Genomic DNA, 23,522 nt, shown 5'->3' with positions numbered 1-23,522 from the left:
AAAAAGTTTTGCTTACTTCAGTGCTTCTCAGAGTGGGTTCCCTGGGTCAGTAGCATCAGCATCATATAGGTGCCTGTTATTCTTGGAGCACCTGGGTGACTCATTTGGTTGAGAGTTTGACTCTTTTTTTTTTTTTTAATTTTCTTTTTTTGAACGTTTATTTATTTTTGGGACAGAGAGAGACAGAGCATGAACGGGGGAGGGGCAGAGAGAGAGGGAGACACAGAATCGGAAACAGGCTCCAGGCTCCGAGCCATCAGCCCAGAGCCTGACGCGGGGCTCGAACTCAGGGACCACGAGATCGTGACCTGGCTGAAGTCGGACGCTTAACCAACTGTGCCACCCAGGCGCCCCGAGAGTTTGACTCTTGATGTTGGCTTGGCTTGTGATTTTGTGGTCCTGGGATAGAGCCCCTTATCAGGCTCTGCACTGGACATGGAGCCTGCTTGGGATTCTTTCTCTCACTCACTCTCTACCCCTCCCTGGCTTTGGCATATGCTGTCTCCCTCTTTCTCAAAAATAAACATTAAAAAAAGAAGTGCAAATTCTCAAACCCCAAGCTAGGCCTACTGAACCATAAATTGTAGGGGTGGGAGCCTATAATCGGTGTTTTATAACCCCTTTAGTGATGGAGATACATACTGAAGTTTGAGAACCACTGCCTATTTTATGACTTAGTATTGAGCCATTTGATAATGTAAAATCCTTTGTGGTTGTCTAGAGCTGCAGTAACCACTAGCCACAGGGATATTTAAATTTAAATAAACTAAAACAAAGTAAAATTATAAATCTAGTCTATTGGCTGCACTGCCACATTATAAGTGCTCAATAGACATACGTGGCTAGTGTCTACCATACTGGATAGTGCAGATGTAAACATTTTTGTCACCATAGAAATTAATGGTGAGCTCAGGGCAGTTGTCCTCAAACTTTGGCATGAATCAGATCACTTGGAAGACTTAGTAAAACATAAATTGCTAGACTCCACTACAAGGATTTCTGATTCAGTAGGTCTGGGGTTTGGCTAGAGAAATTATTTTTCTGATTTTTCTAAATTTCCAGGTCATGCTGATGCTGCTGGTCCAGGGAGCACACTTTGAGAACTGCTGGTGTAGAGTAAGGACTCTTGACCTGAAACCTGTAAATCTTTTATAGTTGAAGACAAAATATTGCATATATCCACATGATAAAAGTTACAGGAGGGGTGTCTGGGTGGCTCAATCAGTTAAGCTTCTGACACTTGATTTCAGCTCAGGTCATGATCTCAAGGTTGTGAGATTGAGCCCCACATTGGGCTTTGTGCTGACTGCATGGATCATGCTTGGGATTCTTTCTCTCTCTTTCTCTGCTTCTCTCTCTCTCAAAATAAATAAGTAAACATTAAAAAAAGGTTATTGGATATAAGGCCTATACTTTCAGTCTCATAGTTTTTGGCTCATAGTTTTTGAAAGAAAAGCTTTTTTTTTTTTTTAAGTTTATTTATTTTGAGAGAGAAAGAGAGAGTGAGTGCACACAAGTTGGGGAGGGGCAGAGAGAGAGAGAATCCTAAGCAGGCTCCACACTGTCAGCAGAGCCCCATGTGGGGCTTGAACTCACAAATTAAGATCATGACCTGAGCCAAAATCAAGAGTCAGATCCTTAACTGACTATACCACCCAGGTGTCCCAAAAGAAATTACAACTATTTTATTTAAAAAAAAAAAAAAAAAGTAGACTCTGAGAACAGAGGGTTAGTCCACACAGGCCTTCAGTGTCCTGGTGGTAATTTTGTCCTTCTCAATGATGTGGACAGTGACTCCCATTCCTGACACTGCATCCGTATCCAAGCATTCATCATGACTTGTGAGATGGTTTCAGACAGGTGTTCTGGATCCATGGTGGGCTCCCAGAGGGACTCATGCATCCCATATGTTTGTTCAGAGCAGGTGCCACTAACCACAAAGTCCGTCAGTCAGCATGGGGCCAGTGAGGTCTAGAGAACAAATGAAGTGCTTAAAGGTCTTTGGGTCCAATCCAGAGATGATGGCTCTGTGTAGAAGGGGCCAAACCGTTTCTCATATGACAGGTTGTCCACCGTGCTCATGAGGATGTAAGGCTTGATCAGCCAGCCTTCCTTCAGCTCATACAGATTTAGCTGGAACTTGAGATGCTGGGCAGCAGTCTGGACCTCAGTGGTGAGTCTGGCCAGGCCTATGTATAGCCGACCTTCCAGGGAAAGATCTTCTGGAAGTCTGTGGTCACCATCTGGGCCTGGATCCCTAAGTGCCTGTTGGCAGCAATGACCACACAGTTCTCCCCCTGCATGGCTGTGATGGTCCCTCCATTATAGGACATAATATACAGGACTGCGATGTACTGGGACCTCCAGTCACCACAGTTGCAGTCAGCCAGTTAAGGCTAAGCAACCACTCTTGCTGCCTACTCTCTCAGGTGGGTCAGCAGATCAGTCAGGAAAACTTTTGGTCACACTTAACAGAAAATCTGAGTAAATTACAAGGACATTGATGTTCATGTAGCCCAGTAAGAGGGAGGAAGCTTCAGGGTTCTATCATTGACTCAAGCATGTTACCAAGAAAAACAGGCACTTTCTTTCCCCTTTAGAAAACTTACGTTTTTTTGGTCAGAACTAGGTTATATGCCCACCTATCTAGTCCAATCCTGGCAAAGGGAAATTGATTTGCATAATTGCTTTAGACCATTTGTGATTCAACCCCTGGGGCTGAGGGGCAGGGGGTTTACCTTTCCCATGACCATGAAGTCTCTACCAGTTCTCTGAACAAAATAGTTCTGTAACAAGGTACAAAGAGAGAAATGGCTATTGAGTTGATAGGGATCTGTGTCTATCTCTGCAAGTGACCTGGAAAACATTAGGAACATCTGTTCTGCATCTTTTCTGCTCATGATATGCTTTCAACTTGCTAGACACAAGTAGGGCCTGGATATGCTCAGCTGTGAAGATTTACTTGGCTCTCTTCTCTCATACCTTAGGATAGGTCTGTGAAACAGTTCTGCTTGTAATGGGGATGAGGTGGGGTAGGATTTAAGAACTTGATCCAGGCCTCTGGGAATTAACATGAAGTCAGCCTGAAAGCTAGCCCCCCTCTGACTTTGGCCCCCGATTCTAAGAAGAGCTCTTGTCTGGTTCCTTTTGGCCAAGTCCTTCCCTTGCACTTTGATTCTTTAGGGATTCCCATTATTCTTTTTCTCTCCCTAGTCCTCTGACAGCTAGAGTGTTGGTCCTGAATTTTGGGAACAAACACTTGGATTCTGCTGCCAGACTGTCTGCATGCCTGGATCCCTGCTTTTCTCTTCCCATCCATATGTTTCAGATGCTCTGCTAAGTAAAGAGATCATGTCTTAAAGTGTATAATTTGACTCTTCCATATAGAAACGATCAACAAAGCATTGGGAATTAATGAGATCATTGAAGAAGACATAAGGGGAAAGAAAAATGCTGAGAACAACCACCCTAGCCTACTGAATCAAATTAAGGGCATGATCATCTATGTTTTTATCTGTGAACTCCACAAATCAGTAGGCCTACCAATCACACATGAATCACCCCACATCAGTAGACCTAATAGTGTTCCTTGTCGCCCTAGGAGTCCAGAGAGTTGCCTGACAAAAGGGATGATGGCAGCTGAGCTGGCAGAGCTCTCCCACCCCGGGTCCTCTATCCCCCAGAGCTCAAATTTATTTTTTTGTGTTATGGTTCTGCACAATATTTTGTATGTAAAAATAAAGGTTTACACTTCTGAGAGCTCCAGACCTGGAAGCTAGAAACAGGTGCTAAGCTGTAAACATGTGAAGCAGAAGCATAGTACTTTGCTGTTTTAGGAGCAAGGGATCAGACCCCTTTGTTCTCCTCTGGTTTTGAGCTGACTGTTGCCTTATTTAACAGCTGGATACAGTACACAATTGTTTGCAGCAGAAGTCCTGCAAGTTTGCTTCCTTTAAAAGCTTCTTCCGCAACTTCCCTGCCCCCATCCTCCCAGGACAGAAGTGGACACTGGGGGAGAATGTTTCAGTTCCCCTGCTGGGTTGTGGGTCTTTCTTTCACACCCTGTCCAGATCGTCTAGGGAATTTTTACTTTGCAAAGTTGCTTACCAGAAACAATTTGGCAGAGTGTAGTTTGGGGGAGGATGCTCTAGTTAAAGGAGCACAAAAGCACATGTCCCTGTGACTTCTTACCATGTGTGAAGAAGGGAGCAAAGGAGCTTTAGTAAAATTGCAGTTCAAACTAAATCGGGAGAGGAAATGGAGAACAACCAAAAATACTGCAGTTTGCAATAGGGCATCTAATCTCTGGTTCTCTATGCCACACACTAAGGATTATGACAATTTCAGTATATGTTTGTATATACTGTTTGAAAGTTTTTGTCTGGGATTATAATATACTAGTACACTGAAGTTGCCTGTTTTTATAGTATAAATTTCAGAAAGTGAAGCTTGGCTGTGGGGGAATAAAAAGGCAACAGAGCAATTCTCAAAGAGGAAGTGCATGAGAATCTGAGGGTTTAGGGGGAAGATTATTTTTGGTTATAAACGGAGGGCCTTTGTTAAAAGTTGAAAAACAGGTTTAGTCCAATCTTCTGAGACTCTGAGAGGGACAGTGATGTGACAGAGTCTCTAACTTAATTATACAAAGTTAATCCCAGAACCCAGGTCTCTTTACGCTGTGTCCACAATGTTGGTCCCAGTGCCGAGCCGCCCCTCCAGGTCCTAGTTTCCCATGGCCCATTTTCTGCAGCTCAAGGCACCTTCTTGTTGGCCTGGCTTCAGGGGAGATGGGCTACAGCTGGTCTGAAATAGGAAGACTGTAAATTTATTTAAACTTCCAGCATGATCCATTTGCCTTACTTTTTCCACTGTGATGAATGAAAATGTAGACAAGAAAATGTTTCAGAAGATGGATAACTCAAAGAGAATAAGGAAAATGCAGAACAAGGAAGTGTGCAGTTTGTTTTTGCTTTTAAAAAGAAGCATATTTACAGAATGTCTTTTTTTTTTTTTTTTTTTTTTACCTCTGTCATCTGTGACCCATTCGCCTGTTCAGCCAAGATATTTTGGCTTTTTTTCCCTGGGAAACCAGTGGGTGGGTGAATATGGAGGAGCCAAGAGTTAACAAAATACCAGCAGATGCTGGAACCGAGAGAGAGGATTGTCTTTGGCCTCACAAGCAGAGCTGCACCCCATTTCCCATCCTCCCAGTCTCCTTTGAAGTAGACTGCTAAAACTCCCCTGCTTGAGAGGATTTCCCAGTTCTGATAAAGGAAATCTTCACTAACACTTCCTGTCTCTGGGCCATCACGGCTCTGCCTTTCTGAGGATGCCCTAAGCACTGTAGGAAATAATAGCATTGTCTTTGAAGTCAGGCTTACTGTTTTGAATCCAGATCCATCCTTGAATCTAACTCTACCATTTACATCTGGGTGGCTTTTGATGAATTTCTTAAATTTTCTGAACCTGTTTCCTCATCTGTAAAAGAGCCAATAGTGCCTACCTCGTCAAATTTGTTGGAATTAAATAAGATAATATATATGAAGGGCCTTATGTTACCAAACACCTGATTGATATTCAATAAATGAAACACTTTATTGATACTAAATTACAGGGCTTTTGCAATACCACCCTTTTACGTACAGCTTTTTGTTTCCCCTGTGACCAAGAAGTGGGCAGTAGTAGCTTTTTAACTTGATTCTAGTGGCAGGAGAGGCAAAGTGAATTAATTTTTTTTCCTTATCAACTTTAAGGAATAACGTACACAAAATAAATCTGTTTAAATTCAGTGAGTTTGACAGTTGCTCTGCCCATGAAATGACTACTACAGTCAAGATACAGAACATTTCCCTTAGTCTGCCCAAATTTCTCTTGTCCCTTTGCAATCTGTCCCTTTCTTTTTCCTCAGCCTCAGGCAAGCATTCATCTGTTGTCAGATGAGTTTGCATTTTATGTGAATAGAATTATGTAATATACACACTTTTGGTTTGATTTCTTTCAGCATAATGTTTTTTACCTGTGTTCATGTTGGTGCACAGGTCCTTTTTATCACTGAGTAGGATTCCAGTGTATGGATATACTACCTATTGATGGACTTTGGGGTTTTTTTCAGTTTCTGGCTATTTTAAATAAAGCTGATAGGAGCATTTATTTGCACATCTTTGTGCGGATATATGTTTTCATTTCTCTTGTGTAAATACCCAGGAGTCAAATGGGCTGGGTCATAGAATAATTGTTTCTTAAACTTTTTAAGAAATTGTTTTCCAGACTGGCTGTACTATTGTACATCCCCAGCAACAGTATGTGATTTTCAGTTGCTCTGCATTCTCATCAGCACTTGGTATGGTCAGTCTTTTTAATTTTAGTTTTTCTGATGGGTTTACAGGTAATAGTGTATAACTGTGGTTTCAGTTTACTTTTTCCTGATGTCTAATAATCGTTTGCATCTTTTCATGTGCTAACTGGCTTTTTGTATAGCTTCTTTTGTGTAGTCTCTGATTAAGGCTTCTGATCATTTTTTATATGGTTTCATTTATCTTCTTGTTAACTAAGTTCTAAGAGTTTTTTTAAATGGTCTGGATACCAGCTTTTTGTAAGGTAGAAATAGCTGTAATTTTTCTGTTGGTGTGTGAAAACATGTATTTTCTTTCAGTATGGCTTGCCTTTTCATTTTCTTTAATGGTGCCATTTGAGGAGCAAAAGCTTTGAATTTTGGTGGTCTATTCTATTTTTCTTTTATGATTATGTTTTTTGTTTGTTTTTCTGCCTCAAAGTTACAAAGATTTTTCTCTTATCTTTTCTTCGAGGAGCTGTGAGTTTTAGCTTTTACACTTAGATCTATGATCCATTTCAAGTTAAATTTTTTATATGGTGTGAGGTAAGGATTAATATGGAAATTATCTTTACAGTGTTTTATGTATCAGGAACTCTATTTAATTCTCAATAAATAAGTGTTCTAAGGTAATTATCCCTCATTTTAATGATGAGGAAAATAAGTCTCAGAAAGATTAAGTATCTTGTTCAAATCTTACAACCAAGATTCAAGTCCATGATGGCCCAATGCCAAATCCCATATTCTTTCTACTCTATTACACTGGCATTTTGTTTTCAATATTGAATTGGAATCTGTATTTTAAAAGCCCAGCTGTAACCTGTGAGAAGGGTATAAAAATACGGGATGACGCTGCCATTATCAGGACATTCATATCCCCAAGCACAACCTTATGACATTAAGTATAGCAGGTATATTGGAATTAGGGCCCGGGGCTCCATGTCAGGCCATTTGCTTAGGTCTGTATTTCAGAAGCTATAAATACAACTCTCTTGGTGCTCTCTTGACAAGAAACCTTATTATGAGTTCTTCTTCCATTTTACAGCGGTCCATCTGAAATATGAAGTTAAGTGCCTGGCCACACACCCAGTTAATCCTTAAGAGCACCCAGCTGGATAGCTGAGTCTCACTGTGTTTTGCTTCAGTTTTTATATTTGGAAAACAAATAATGAGTCAGTCTCCCTTCTCTCCCTCTCTCTTCTCCACCACCCCTTCTAAATTCTCTTAGATTCTGTGGTCACACTAGGTAAGTATCTTTTCCCTAAAATATCCTTTGAGCTGTGACAGACTCATGTGAGAGGAGAAGTCCCTTACCTTCTGATATTTAATTCCCCCCTTCCCCTTTGAAAGAAAGGTCTACTTAAGGCTCTTTGTTTTTGTCATTTTAGAAGAGTCTGAGTCTTACTTATTAAGACCATTTTGTTTCTTTAAAAAATATATATGGGAGGGTTTGTGAAGATAACAGCTGTACCTCTCTGTTCTTGCTTTTCAACAATTTAGCTTTGGTAAATTCACTCCTTCTTTCTTTCTTTCTTTCTTTCTGAGGCTGTATGGTATAGGGGGAAGAGCACTGAGTTTTGAAGTAAGAAGTTTGTAGATTTGAATTCCAGCTCCAGTATTTACATAGGCAGCAAATCACTCAATCTCTGTGAAGTCGAACTTCCTTTTCCTTGCCTGTAAAATGGGCATAACAAGTGCTCTATGGATTTGTCATAGAATGTCTATATGATGTCTGGCACATGTGTGTGCTTATCTCTTTCTGTTCTCCTCTTCTATTATATCTCTTTCCAAAGAATAAACACTCTTGTTATGGGATACTTATAAATAGTCTGAAGAAGGGGTGTTTGAGACTTGTAAAGGATGTTTTTTAGTACGGAGCCCTAATTTAAGATGCCTTAACAAATATACTGCTTTGTTTAAGCTGCGTAGTCTTATATCAAAGTCCAGCCATGGAAGGTGAAGCATTAAATTCATTCTGCCTGTTTTTTCCCTTGAGGCTTCCAAGTAGATTATCCTGGGTCTCTAGAAGCAAACTCTACATCTGAGTGTTTGCTAATGAGAAGCTTATCTTCTGGGCAGAAGCCTAAGTTGGGAGAAGAATGGAAGAGAAAAGATAGTCTATTTGGCTAATACAGACAGGATCAAGTATAGGTTAATGGGAAGAAGGGAACTCAGTTTACACATTTGGGAGTACCTCCATCTTCTTCAGTATAGCCTCCAAAACATGAATCTCTGTGTCAGTGGTGGGATGGGGACAAACCAGTGTCTCTCAGTAACTTCTGGTTACCACACCTTAAAAGTAGCCTCATTTTCCTGTCTTCCATGGGAGTCTTCTTTGCATTTCAGTCTGAGGAGTTGGCCCTTCACCCATTAAGGAGTCTGGGGTCTCCCCAGTCACCATTTCAAACCTGTCCATCCTTTGAGATACAATTCAGGGTTTACCTTTTCCAGGAAGCCTCCTTTGGCTACACTGCCAAGCTGGATGGTTCCTTGGCCATCCTAAAGCATTCAAGTAGCCTTGAGAATCTTAATCTGTGAATATTTAATAAGTATAAACTGTGTGTGTTGGGGAAGGGAGATTGTTTACAGAGATAGATCAGATGTAGTACCAGTGCCTGACACTTACACTTGACTATTTCTTGTACACTTGTGTTTCCTCAACTGGATTCTCAAGCCTCTCAGAAGTCTGGTGATTACTTAACTCTAACCTAAATCTCTCCTAATACGTATAAATGTAGCTCTAATTTCATTTCATTTGCCCAGGCTTCATACTGTCTATAATTTTGGATATAGTTTATCTCACTTCACATTATAAGTTTTAAAATGCTTGTTATAAATTTTGAAGATAATTTAACGACTGCAATGTGATTCAGCCATTAAAATACTTTGTAGCACCAGAATATTGGATCTTTAGCGTTTCTGGATAAAGAACAGGGGCATCATTGTATTATTAAGGCCCCTTAGTCAGACTTATCTTATGCAGCTTACCACTTACACCAAAAATTCTATTTTTCTCTCTTTAACTGTATATAGAATATTTTGGCTTTCCAACAAGTAAGATGAGATAATTAGTCCATTCCTATCATAAGGTATGTATTGTGTAACTAAATAACATTTACATTCAGATTTCTAAAATAAAGAAGTCTTAAGTTTCACCTGGGGATTGATTCTAAGAATTAAAAGCTAATAAATATCCTTTTCAGTATTACAATTATATAAATATTTACAGCAGAGAAGAATTGCATAAGTTGACCCATAAGAAGAAAATAAAGTTCTTTGGTACTAAACCCATGACACTTAAACGAGACTATTTCAAACATCAAGATCAAATAGATTCTCTTTCTACATTCCATCACTTGCCATATTTTCTTTGCTTCATATTTACACCTTGTCTTTGTTTTTTGTTTTCTTGGGAGTTTTGGACTGCCTTTTTTTCCTGACTGAAGAAAGAAGCATCTGCCTTTACCTTATGACTAACATCAGTTGGCTTCCTAATCATACTGTTTGTTTTAGGGAAATAACTTTCATCTTTTATTATTTTTTTTTACATTTTATTTATTTTTGAGAAAGAGACAGAGCACAAATGGGGGAGGGGCAGAGAGAGAGGGAAACACAGAATCCAAAGCAGGCTCCAGGCTCTGAGCTGTCAGCACAGAGCCTGATGCGGGGCTCAAACCCACGAACCGTGACATCATGACCTGAGATGAAGTCAGTTGCTTAATCGACTGAGCCACCCAGATGCCCCAACTTTCATCTTAACACATTCTTCTCTAAGTCCACAGAGTTCCTGTTTTAATCTCAAAGCCTACTATCATTACATTCAAGTCCTGGGTTAAATCTCCTTTCTTGTACCCTATGTCATCTCTTTCTTGGAATCCTTTTTAACTTTGCCATAAAGCATCCCTGAAAGCATCTTTCAGAAAGAGTGCATAGAAGTTAAACTTTCTATGTTCTTGTGTGTCTAAACTGTTTCTACCCAACTGGTTCTTTAGAAAGTTCTTCAATTAATCACTGATTTCTGCTCTTTTTCCTGCCGTTGCTCTCCTTATTCTTTGATTCTGTGATATCAGTTACAATAGCTACTAGCTATAAGTGAGCTAGAAATCTGGCTCATCTGAATTAAGATATGATGTAAGTATAAAATACAAATCAGATTTCAAAGAACAAAAAGACAAGGTAAAATATCTCATTTTTACATTGATTATATATTGAAATGATAATACTTTGGATATACTATTATAATTAATCCTATCTGTTTCTTTTTACTTAAGCATAAAAAGAAATTTCAGAATTACATATGTGGCTTGTATTACATTTCTTTTGAACAGTAGTGCTCTGATCCCCAGCATGATACCTTTCTAGGCCTTATCAAGAAGCAGCATTGGCGGGGCGCCTGGGTGGCGCAGTCGGTTAAGCGTCCGACTTCAGCCAGGTCACGATCTCGCGGTCCGTGAGTTCGAGCCCCGCGTCAGGCTCTGGGCTGGAGCCTGTTTCCGATTCTGTGTCTCCCTCTCTCTCTGCCCCTCCCCCGTTCATGCTCTGTCTCTCTCTGTCCCAAAAATAAATAAACGTTTGGAAAAAAATAAATAAATAAAAAAGAAGCAGCATTGGCTACTACATGCATCTTTTCCCCATGTTCCTTTACCTGGCTTCCTTCACTTGGGTGGGCTGTAGATACATCTACATTGTAGCACATCTACCAATGTAATTCCATCTACTTCCCATCTTTTGAAAAGTGTTAAAAATTTCTGGTCTAGGGGTGCCTGGCTGGCTCAGTCAGTAGTACATGTGACTCTTAATCACATGTCAATTCAGAGTCATGAATTTGACCCCTCCCATTGAATGTAAATATTACTTTAAAAAAATAATAAAATGCATTAAAAAAAATGTTCTGGTCTGTTCTTTTTCTTTATTCTTCTCTCCCACCCTAAGCACAGGTATTCGTTTATTCAGCCTTGTACTACTTTGTCATGTCTTTGGAATCTGGGAGGGAGGAGAAGTAAACATATTTTCAGTATTTCAATTGGGTAACAGAAGATTTTACTGATTCTTTCATTATTTTGAACAACAGTATGATGGTCATCTTCATGCGTAAGTCTATCTGCATCTCTGGATATTAAGATGGATTTATGAAGTAGACATACAAGTTTAAATTATATGATTTTTTATGGATGTTCATATACATATTGACACATTTATTCCCCCCAAAAGTAGCAATTTATGTTCTCAGTTGATAATTCAATAAAAGATAGGAGCTGTTATCCAAGAGGTCCCCAGATTCAATCTGAATCCTCTTATTTGGGCCTTTTATCTCAGCTTTTGTGGAAAGCATGGCCTGTTTTCTGAATCACTTAACTTTTATAAACCTTCATTTTCTTATTTGTAAAGTAGAGATAATCATACCCTGAAGTAATGTATATGAATGTTCATTTAAAGTAATATGTTCATTAATTCATTTCCATAAGTGTTGAGAGCTTCCTATGTGGACTAAGTACCTATGCTATACTGGGAACTGTGGGGGATGTCCAAATGATATAGACCCTTACTTCAAAACTAATTTCTTATGGAAGAAATAAAGTGGGATGTAGGGAATGCCTGGGTGGCTCAGTCGGTTGAGCGCCAGACTCCGGCTCAGGTCATGATCTCACCTCACAGTTAGTGGGTTCAAGCCCTGCATCAGGCTCTGTGCTGACAGCTCGGAGCCTGGAGCCTGCTTCGGATTCTGTGTCTCCCTCTCTCTCTCTGCCCCTTCTTGGCTCACTCACTCACTCTCAAAAATAAATAAATGTTAAAAAAACTTAAAAAATAAAGTGGGATATAGGACACATTCATAAGAAACTATAACACAGGTCTTTTTGTGATTTGTTTTTAAAAATTTTTTTTTTCAACATTTATTTATTTTTCGGACAGAGAGAGACAGAGCATGAACGGGGGAGGGGCAGAGAGAGAGGGAGACACAGAATCGGAAACAGGCTCCAGGCTCTGAGCCATCAGCCCAGAGCCTGACGCGGGGCTCGAACTCACGGACCGCGAGATCGTGACCTGGCTGAAGTCGGACGCTCAACCAACTGCGCCACCCAGGCGCCCCGGTCTTTTTGTGATTTGTAAGAAGAGGTACAGACAAGGTGTTAAAGGGGTTTAGTTGAGAAAGTTTTGCATTCTACTTAAAAATCAAAGGAAACAGTCTAGAGGAAGTGGCATTGAAGGTAGTCCTTGAAGGAGGAATATAATTTCAATGTATCTGGGGAGTAAGATTGGGGTACATAATGTGTGAGGATGAGCCCAAGCACAAAGGCACAGTGGGGAGTTCTGGGCAGATCAGTTGACAGTGGTCACTCTTGGCAGAAGGCAAGGAAAAATTAGGGGTAGAAATGTTTGTTTCTCTGAGTATCCTTATTTACATGTGCCACAAAATGAGGTACTCCCTATATTTATTTCTGCTGTGTTTCGATAGGGAAGATAGAGAGATCATTTTAAGCTGTTTTAGCTCCGACCAGAATTGAGTAGGCGAAGTCCATCTTGTCCATAGGGGCAAGAACACAATATATTTACACTGGCCTTTCTCTCCCACAGAAGGCGGAAATTATGAGACATTTGAAAACAGTTCTGAGGCTATGACACATTATATTTATCTAATTAAATAATAACTGGCTTCAGAAATTTTAAGGTGGGGTCAGAGGAAGAAAATTCTTGAAGAATAACCAAGACAAATTAGAAGGTGGCAATAGAGAGAGGATAGTGAAGGAATTAGACCTTTGGTATCATCATGAAAAGGTAAGAAGTTTTGTGAAACAAAGATAAGGATCCTGCTTTCTATCCTTCTTTCTGGCCCTCTCCCTTCTAGGACTTCACTTTTCAACTCTTGTTTGTTATCTTCAGGCTGTTGTCTGACCATCTAGAATTATTTTGAGTATTACCCTCCTCCCTCCCTACCACCGTGCCCACGATTTTTTCATCCTCAGCAACATTCAGTATTCTCTTTCTTGTTGCCTATAAAATGAATTCAAGTTCCAATGCCTGATATTCAGGGCACCCCCAGCCCATCTAGCATCTCCAAGTTGTATTTACCAACTTACTTTACATTGTACCCCAGTACTCTAACCTTGAGTCTATGATTTAACATCTCTCATCCACTTCTTCTAATAGAAGTGTCTAGTTCATTTATTTACTCAACAAACATTTATTGGATGCCTGTCATGTAGTATTTCTTCAGTAAACTTTAGTTAAGTAACTGCTGTGTTTCAGGCCTTATTTTAGAGCCTGTGAATAGAGAAATAGGAAAGGGGATAATGTTGGTAAATGGAAAAAGACCCCGAGACATAACTGGGGAATCTTGTGTAGCATACAAAATGTAGGTGTGACAGGAGGTACCCATGTAGTGTTCCTTGAATAATCATTGCCTTCAGCTATGCTGAGCTAGATCACTGGTACACACTGTGGTCAAGGCTCAGGTAGCATTTAGGTTCAATTAAAATACATTGCCAAAAGGAAATGATGAAAGAAGTAGCTATCCTGATCCTGAACTAGAGTCATCAATATCAGAACTACAGATGGTTTCTTAAAAGACTTCACTCTTTGTGATTTACCTTGTCAAAATGATCAGCAGTTTCACTGTGTTTACAGCTAATAGCACTAGTAGGGCCCTTTTCTTTAAATGGTGACTCCCAAAGAACAGATGCTCAGAAGCTACCATATGCTTGCCTACCATATGGGCTCAGTTCCCACCCTAAATGAGTCTTGTTCCTTCCTGCCTCCATGTCACTGTTCATCAGTTTGGTGAGGAGAGATGATTTGGAGCTACAGCTGGGCTTGAGACCTGTAACCTTGGGCAATTTTTTTTTTTAAGTAGGCTCCAGGCCAAACATGGGGCTTGAACTCACAACCCTGAGATCAAGAGTCACACGCTCTACCAACTGAGCCAGCCAAGCGCACACACACACACACACACACACACACACACACACACACACACTTTTTGTCTTGGGCAATTTTTTTTAACTGATTAAATACTTTGAGATGATGATGATAATAATAATAATACTTGCCTTTCCCCGTGTCATCTGTTATAAGGTATCAATCATTTATGTGAAAGTACTTAGCATAGTATCTGTCACATGGAAAGTACTTTCTTTCCTCCATTTCCAAGGGAGCTTCTACTCCTTTCCCCATCTCTATTAAAATTCTGCCCATCCCTTATTGAGCCCTTGTATCTCCAGTAAAACTTTTCCAGTAAAAACTCAGATGCAAGAGATAGAGGCTGTCTGTTGTGTCTTTGCTTTGTAGGATTTTAGCTTTTGAAGAAGGAGTTTTAAGTTGTAGGGGGAAATGGCACAGGAAAGGGTAGATGTCTGAACAAAATAGCATTGTATTTGGAAGCAGGAAAATAAGGGTCAGTGAAAGACAGTATGCAAATGATATAAAAAAAGGGTGTCGGGGCGCCTGGGTGGTGCAGTCGGTTAAGCGTCCGACTTCAGCCAGGTCACGATCTCGCGGTCCGGGAGTTCGATCCCCGCGTCAGGCTCTGGGCTGATGGCTCAGAGCCTGGAGCCTGTTTCCGATTCTGTGTCTCCCTCTCTCTCTGCCCCTCCCCCGTTCATGCTCTGTCTCTCTCTGTCCCAAAAATAAATAAACGTTGAAAAAAAAAAATTAAAAAAAAAAAAGGTGTCTTATCACTGAATGCAAAGTGATTGATTTTTAGCCCATCTTATTCCAGCAGGCCAGAGACAAAGGTTGTCTCCAGTTCCTAGTATTAACCACAGCAAAGGGGTGACTCACTCCTTTTTATTCAGTGAGAGCTAGCTACCAATCTCCTGGATAACTCTGAGCTTTTAGAATTTGATGCAACATCTTGATTAAAACTGGACAGTCTATAGATTTTTCTAGGAAGGCCTAGCTTGGTCAGCAGAATAGAAAGCATCCAGAATGACATCAGTTTGGCAAGCTTTGAAGGGAACAATTAAAGATGGCCAACACAACTGCACGTTCTTTTATTTACCATTTCACACCTGGTGCAGTCAGGAAGCTACATTTAAAAACCAATTTTCTTCAAAAACCAAACCAAACCAAAACAAAACAACAAAAAAAACCCCAAAACCCTGTAGTCAAAAAAGTACTCATTCACTGGAAAGCCGGAAGGATTCATTCTTTGGAGCCGATTGTTCACATTTGTAGAATTTACAATTTTGTAGATGGAAGGGGCCTTTGAGTTGAATAGGGTCTTGAGAAGGAAACAAAAGGCTCTTGCTTTCTGCATGAACAGAGTTCATTCACAAGACAGTTTTTCTTGATCTACGAGGAGTGATTTCAGACAATTAGCTAATTGGTTGAGGGAGGTGACCTGTCAGCTTTGCAGAGAGGATGTCTGCTTTTAGGGACCCACATAGAGAAGACATCCTAAGCTTTCTATGACAGCCAAAAGCAACCCCATTAATCCTCCTATGTAATGGCCAGTCATAACCACAGATAAGGAGTGCATTTCACTTGAGAGTAAAGCCATGAAAACCCGACCAGCTGCCAACAGCTGATCACTGTCACCATCAGCTCAGTGTTGTTTTAGGCTTTGAAATATTTCTGAATGATCTTTCCAATTTGCTCTATTGTAAGGGGATAAGTGACCCTCCAGAAACAGTGTACTGTTTATTTTTAAGTGTTATCAGATGCTTAGTTTGTTGAAATGACACTTGCCTATTGTATAGAAAACAAGGGCAGAACTCATTTGTGGCCATCTTGAAAGCCCAAATGGGTGCAGAAAATGAAAGGGGAGATGGAAAGTTTCTGTAGGCAAATGTTAAATTTTTCTGGATTTCAAACATGAAAGAAATTCAGAATGGAAGAAGAAGGTCCTAGAGTGCTAAGAAGGGAATCACGAGAAGATAACTGATTGGGTCAATAAGTTGAATCCCTTTGCCCCTGGTCTGAGAGCCAATGAAATTGGTGTCATTGTTTTTTTGAAGCATATTATTAAGGTGTATCCAGGATATAAAATTTTACGGTAAGAATGGCTATGACCATCATAGGAGGAGCAGTCCCTCCAAACAAAACAACCACTGGACTGGTCATTAAGACACCTGAGTTTTCAGAGAACACGTGCACCCTTGTTAGTGTCATGTAAGAGTCAGGGTTTTGGATCTGTCATACATGGGCTTCAGTTCTGTTTGTGTCACTTACCTACCTTATAATCTTGGTTAAGCACATGGGAAGTATATCAGGAATATTTTCAATTTATTAAGCTAATGGAGAGTGGTTTAAATCACCACCACATTACAAGAATTCTATGATAAGCAGTTGCCACCTTAGTTTTAAATACTCAGTGTTGTGCTTAAAGATGCTTATTCTTTGTATCTTCCTATTCAGCCTTCCGTAACATGCTGGCTTCTACTTTGTGGAAACAGGAAAATCAAAATGGGCCCCAGCAGATTTCTGCTTATGTCTCATTGTACAAAATGTGGCACACGGATACCTCCATTTACAAGAAGGGCTAGAAAAGGAAATGTTCTGCTTCTAGATTCTGTAATGAAGGCAAATAAGACAGAGATTGTGAATGGGTGTTACGTTATCCAGCCAACACTGCAGTGTTGGCTCAACATTCAGTTCATGGTAAATGCTGTGATGATGATGATGATAACAGATAATCCCCCTCATGCTCTTCTCAAGATTCCACTGATAGGATATTAAACATTTTACACTTTATGAAGTAATTTTACTTACCTGTGTGAAGAGTTTCTTGGTGGTTATTGTTATTGCGTGTTTGGAAGTTCCTTGATGATTGATTCAGAGAAGAAATGTCAACCAGGAAGGATAGCATAATCCAGGCCTTCACATTGACCTGGCCCAGCTCCAGACCTCCAGCCTTTCTAGACCACCCAGAACCACAGCAGTTGCTCACCACTCTAAACTCCTAGTATCACTTATGTCATGTCTATTTGCTGCTTTATATATTTTTAAATACACATGGCTTCTTAACTAGATTTGGAGCTCCTTAATTTCAGGGTCTGCACAGAATGTGCCCTCTGGAATGTACAGAGGAACCCAATTGTTATTCATTTATTTACAGAACATTTTCTGTTTCTTGCTGTTACCTGGATGTGAGGTACTGTAGTTTTGGGGCGTGATTAGAATGATGGTTTTCTGTGGGGGAGGAATTTATTTTCTTTTGCTCAAACCTCTACCATTTTTTCCTCCAACATCCCCCTTGCTCTTCTCTCCTAAGAGAATAGTAGGGATTCTCAGGGGATGAAGTACATCATTCCATGTTTAATACTCTTTGATCTCTTCTTAACTAAGTCTTAACTTTGCCTTAACTCTGAGGAATTTTGCCCTACTTACTCTAGTAGGGCAAAAATTCCTGCCCCTCACTGCCATCTGGGAGACTACAGCCAAAAGGAAACCCTTTTGGGTTTCTTCTTTGGTGTCTTTTGTACACTCTGCCACTGTTTCTGTATCTTTTTGGAGAGTTGACTCAAGAGGCAAATAGAACGGGGCAAGGAAATCAAACCCATTAAAATCTACAATAAGATGTAAATGATTATGTGACCCTTTGCTGAGACCAAATGCTAAGAATGTCTAGGATCTTGGAACTTGAGGATATTAAATGAATGTTTAACAAATAGTTTTTAGTAGCGAAGCCAGTTGGAGAATCCTTTTGCCCAGTCCAAGGTGCTTTTAACATTGTTCTCTGCTAGTGCTGTGGTCTTCAGAAGTCCATAATGGAATGTAGATGCCAGAGGAAACATGGCCAGATTTCTGAACACTTGAATCCAGAGGAGTTCTTCTCGTTGCCTTGACTCTGCAGCTTTAGAAGTAGAGATGAGGGTAGTTGCTAACATATTTTAGTTTAATTTATATCACTTCCTAAGTCACTAATCCAACTTATTTGTTTTGTTTCTAACTGCACAAAAGCCAAGAATTTCCAAACATCATTTTTCTCCTATCTTTTGGCCACTAATTTCCCCATGCTTTATATTCCTGACTGATGATGGCTGTTGTTTAAATATAGCAAATGAAATGACAGCTGGGGTACCTATATGTCCTAAGTTCTAAAATAAACTTAATGTGCAGATATCCGTAGACAAAACAAGACTCAAAATCCTAATTATTATCTATTAATATTATGAAGCATTTTGCCAGGGCTTGGGAGATATGAGGTGTCAGTTAATTACCATCCCACTTTCTTCTTATATAGAGAAAAGGAAGAAGGAGCAGAATGAAGGTATTGACTCAACTCATGGCTGCTTAATAGCTCCTAAGGTGTAGTCTGAAGTCGGAAATCTAGGACTGCTCTTTGCAATGAGAGAAATCTATATCCCCAAGGAGTCTGTACAGTGAGAAAAGAGAAAGCCGAGGATCATAGATCATTCGTCTAATATCCTCATACAAGCATCCCCACAAAGACTGAAAAGGAGCACAGAGGTGCAGGAAGTTGTGGTATAAGATAACCCAAAGGATTTGGGAGCAGCCTTCAGGAAAGGAGGAGTACTTGGCTGCCTCACATGCTGCCAAGAAATCAGTGAAGGTACGAGCAGCAACAACAAACGTATCCCTGGGATTTTACAACAAAGGAAGTCTCAGATCATCCTTGATTTAAACAAAACAAAGAAAAAAGTGCTGTTCTCCCAGCCCTGCCTCCCTAGACTCGAATCACAGAGGACCACCTACAGTTTCTTTTCTAATGTACCTGCACATCTGGCTCACACTGTGTGTAAAAAATAGGATACTGGAAGATCTTTGGGCTCACATTGTTTATTATAAACCTGGAAGAAGGACTTACCGTATGTGTCTGTGTTTGAAGGATGATTGGTGATAAGATTTTCCTTTGTAATTAGGGCCCCAAATTTCGGGGTATGAGGACTTATAAATTGCTCAATTAGGAAGCGTGCTGATGGAATGGCAGGGCAATGAGCTCTTCAAAAGTTATGGCAGGTCTCTGACAGCCCAGCACTGCTCCCCTCCCTTCTCTTATTTGTGGAACCCATCTTCCCTATCAGACTGTGAAGTTCTTGATCCATTGTTGTTCGGTGCTGGGAGGGGGGCAGGGATTACACCAATTTGGGGCTCAATAAATGTTTGGCAGAATTAAGCTTCTGGAAGTATAAGAGAAGGGGAAGGAGAAGGCTTTGAAAGCAAACTCCTGTCTTCTTCAGATTTCTGCACTGGCCTTAGGACATGGAAGGAACTCCCCAGGCCTGCTTCTGCCTCTGAGCACCTACTTGCCTCTAAGCATCGTTTTCAGAATCAAACAGCACTCTCTTATAGCTACCTATTGGTCTCCTAATGTTGCATATTAGTTGCCCTAGTGTTCAAGCCAAGCTTTGACCTGACATCACATATGCCTTCAAGGGCAAATCAGTTTCCTTGCATTCCACCGCCAAACTTGTGCAGGTCTTCCAAGCTTTTAAATCTTACTAACTCCTGGATCTTTGAGGTTTATGACTTCATAGTCTGCCTCACGGTTCATGAGTTCAAGCCCGCATCGAGCTCTCTGCTGTCAGTGCAGGGCCCACTTTCAGATCTTCTGTTCCCTTCTCTCTCTGCTCCTCCCCTTCTTGCACATGCTCGCTCGCTCTCTCTCAAAAATCAATAAAAATAAATAAATAAAATTCACTTGAAGATACAATATCATTTATACTACCTGTCTACTCTCATCACCTTTTGTGTCAAGCTATGTGTATAAGGTACTGGGGTTCCTACCTTCAGTGCTATGATGACTTGTATGAATAAAGAGCCTCGAACACAGTATGGACTTGATGAATGTTAAATGGAAATTTTAATCACATCAGGTGCCTGATGAGCTTTTCAGGGGAATAAAGCCAATGCTAAGTTGATGTCACTAGGTTGGAGGGTGGGGAGAGCTTCAAGCCTGGCAGCTTCCTCAGACACTTCTTGAATAACTAAGGGCCCTCCCACTAGCATCCAATAGCCTGTGTATTTTTAGTCCTCACTTTTCATGTAAGTTTCCCGTTAACCGCTTGCAGGAAATCTTTTCTTGGACATAATCTGCCCATTTCCTGAAGTCTTCCTCTCTGCATTGTGTCAGTTTGGGGATGAATCAAGTCAGCAGTTTTAGAGAGTGTGTGTTCTCTTCCCTGCCGCAGCCTCCCCCTTTTGTGGAATACCAGAAAGCTGCCTTTCTTGTCTGTTTCCAGGGGTGAAGAGAGGAGGGGCAAGCCCTTGGTGTGTGTCAGCCTCTTAGGCTGCCTGACACAAATGTCCTTTTGTATGTGGAGGGGGGCATGTGTGTGTTTTTCCCCTTCCCAATGGACACTTTCATTTATTAGGTCCGGATGGTGTCCTCAGAGCTGTAAACAATGGTGTAGGAGATAAAGAGCTGCCTTAGTGAGGAGGCTGTGGAGGCAGCAAATGGCTTTTCTTCTCTATCCCCCACTCCCTTTGTCCATTGTGAGTTTCATCTGATTTGAGCCAGACTAGGTACCTCTGTCATCCCCTTTCTAGGGCTGGAGCAGTATGGACACTGGGCCTTTTACATCAGAGACTTCAAACTTGGAGAAAGGTTTTCTATGATAAGGATAACAATCCCTCATGTTTGTACAGTGTTGTTTTTAAACATGTTATGTCTTTTGAGGAAATGAAATTTTTACTTTGAATTTAGGATCAAAAGATCCGAGTTTGAGTGCTGACCATTAGTAACTGTGAGACCTCAGGCAAGTTATGGAGCTAATAACAGTTCCCACCTCAGAGAGTGTTCCAAAGTTTAGATAAGAAAACGTATGTAAAGTGCCTGCCACATCGGAAGTGCCCAATAAAAAACAGAGCTGGTGGGAGAGGGTGTTCAATGAGATAACGGAGATGAATACACTGTACATGAAAATGCTAAACATCTTAGTTACTATCTGATTTGAGGTCTGAGAGTAAGCATTTTCTCTCCCCTCTAAAGCTACCCCTGCACCTGCACTCTCATTCTGACCTTCCCTTACCTTTCTCAGACACGGATCACTATGGGCTCTTCTTTCACATATTAGCACAGATCTGCTATCTGAAAGCAAACCACTGTCTCTCCAGGCCAGCCTGTCACCCAGTGTTTGGCACAAGGCAGGGTTCAACAATTACTTGAATAGATACTCATAGTGAAAAACTTTGAAATGCAGCCCCTTTCCCATTCACAGGGGCCTGCCCTTAGTCACTCAAACTTGTTTTTTATTTTTATTTTTATTCTCATACTCTGGGATCAGTGCGAGAGATGGAAACCATTCCAGATACTTTGAACAGGAAGGAATTTAATAAAAGGAATTAGATGCTTACCAAATGGTATGAAGAACTAAAGCTATGTGTTCTGGTCTGGGACTCCATGAACGATTTGTCTCCTTACCCCCAATACCCCTGGAGTGATCAGTCTAACACCCCACCCCCACTCAGTCAGTGGCTGTGAACTAGCAATTGACAAGTCGGACTGGAGAAGCCACTGCTACAACTGCCCCATGGCACTCTGGAAACTGGAAAGTGCGTAAAACCCTTTCATGTCTGGACCCTTGCAGCCAAGGGAACAGAAAAAATAGTCTTCCCTTTGCTTCCATTTTGTATGAGTGCAAATAACTGGCAGATTAACTGCAAGTGAATCTGGAGAAGGTGATTTTTTTTTTTAGTTTTCCAGTATTTCCAACTAGAAGGGAGTGGAGTAGAGGTTGAGTGAGCCAAGTTATCATATACCACACCAGCTTCATCTCAAGAGTATTTCCGGTGGCAATATGACAGAATCAAAGCTAGATGAAGGAATACAAATAAGTCCCAATGAATCAACTTGTTACCTTCCAAGCGCAGAATCACTTCCACAGAATGTGTTTTGGATCACGTGTCTCTATGGGAACTCTTCCATATCTCTCCTTGGCCCTGAAAAGAGCCTGCCCCAGCCAGCTTTCCTTGTAACCCATGGGATACACTCAACAAATGTTTGAATGAATGCCCTCTGTATTTGTCAGACACTGTTCTAGGCAAAGAGAACACAAAATCAAAAAGAAAAATAAGGCTCTGCCTTCAGGAAGTTCTTGGTAGGCTAGTAGGGTGATACAGAGATGAACATAGTTACAAAATTATCAATGCTAAAATGAAGGTATTCTCAAGAATACAGTTGAGAGGTGCACAAATCAGATTGGGAGATAAATGAGGATAAATACAAAAAAAGCTATCTGTATTCACACAAAGAGTTAAATGTAAAGGATTTTTATTTTTTATTAAATTTTTAAATCTTTATTTATTTTTGAGAGAGAGAGAGAGAGAGCAAGAGAGAGAGAGCAGGGGAGGGGCAGAGAGAGAGGGAGATATAGAATCCGAAGCAGGCTCCAGCCTCTGAGCTGTCAGCACAGAGCCTGTCACAGGGCTCAAATTCACCCACCGTGAAATCATGACCTGAGCCGAGGTCGGACGCTTAACCAACTGAGCCACCCAGGCATTTATGAAGGATTTTTATTAATATTAAGAGCCTACGAGCCTAGCTTTATAATCTTAAATATAATCTCTTTTTCTCCATCACCAAATCTAAGACACAAGACCCCCAAAATGTTCTTTATTTTTCCCAACATTTTTTAATGAAAATGTTCAACCATACAGCAAAGTTGAAAGAATTTTACAGTGTATTCCTATATACCTACCAATTCAATTCTGCCTTTAATATATCACTATATTTACAGTATCACCTCCTATCCATCTATCCATCCCTTTGTCCACTCATTATCAATCTTACTTTTAAAAGCATTTAAAGTCAATTTCATACAGTGTATTTCTTCTAAATATTTCAACATGCATATCATGAACTCATTAACTAGAGCTTAGCATTTTTTAAATATTTTTCTCTAAGGTAAAATTTACATGGAGAGAAATGCCAAGATCTTAAGTGAGCATTCTCTAAGATGTGACAGATGTGTGGACCTGTGTAGCTCAAACACCTATCAAGCTATAAAACATTACTATCATCCCAGAAAGTTTCCTCATGAGCCTTTCCAGACAGCCACCCTCACTTTCCAGAGGCAACCATTCTCATTTTTTCCCCACCCTAGATTATTTTTGCCTATTTTAGAATTTACTGGAAATGGAATCTTACAGAATGTGCTCTTTTGTGCAAGGCTTCTTTCACTTAACACAATACTTTGGACATCCATCCATGTTGTAGATTATATTGGTAGCCCATTCTTTTTTGTTGCTGAGTAGTAGTCCATTGCATGAATGTACCACATTTGTTTTTTGT

The 23,522-nt window shown here is 40.4% G+C and overlaps 1 protein-coding gene and 1 pseudogene across 1 annotated transcript in view; one reads left to right on the top strand and one right to left on the bottom strand.

Annotated features, from left to right (window-relative positions):
• The window catches only part of GAB2 (GRB2 associated binding protein 2), a 191,731-nt gene that overhangs the window by 57,137 nt on the left and 111,072 nt on the right, over positions 1–23,522 (top strand). The gene's annotated exons all lie outside the window — the stretch shown is intronic.
• LOC112865762 (proteasome subunit beta type-3 pseudogene) lies at positions 1,722–2,336 on the bottom strand (annotated as a pseudogene).

Source organism: Puma concolor, chromosome D1, assembly GCF_028749965.1.
Source record: "Puma concolor isolate L17-30 chromosome D1, mPumCon1.1.hap2, whole genome shotgun sequence".
Lineage (NCBI taxonomy): Eukaryota > Metazoa > Chordata > Mammalia > Carnivora > Felidae > Puma > Puma concolor.
Note: the sequence above shows the minus strand (reverse complement) of the source record. Positions and strands in the feature narration are given on the sequence as shown.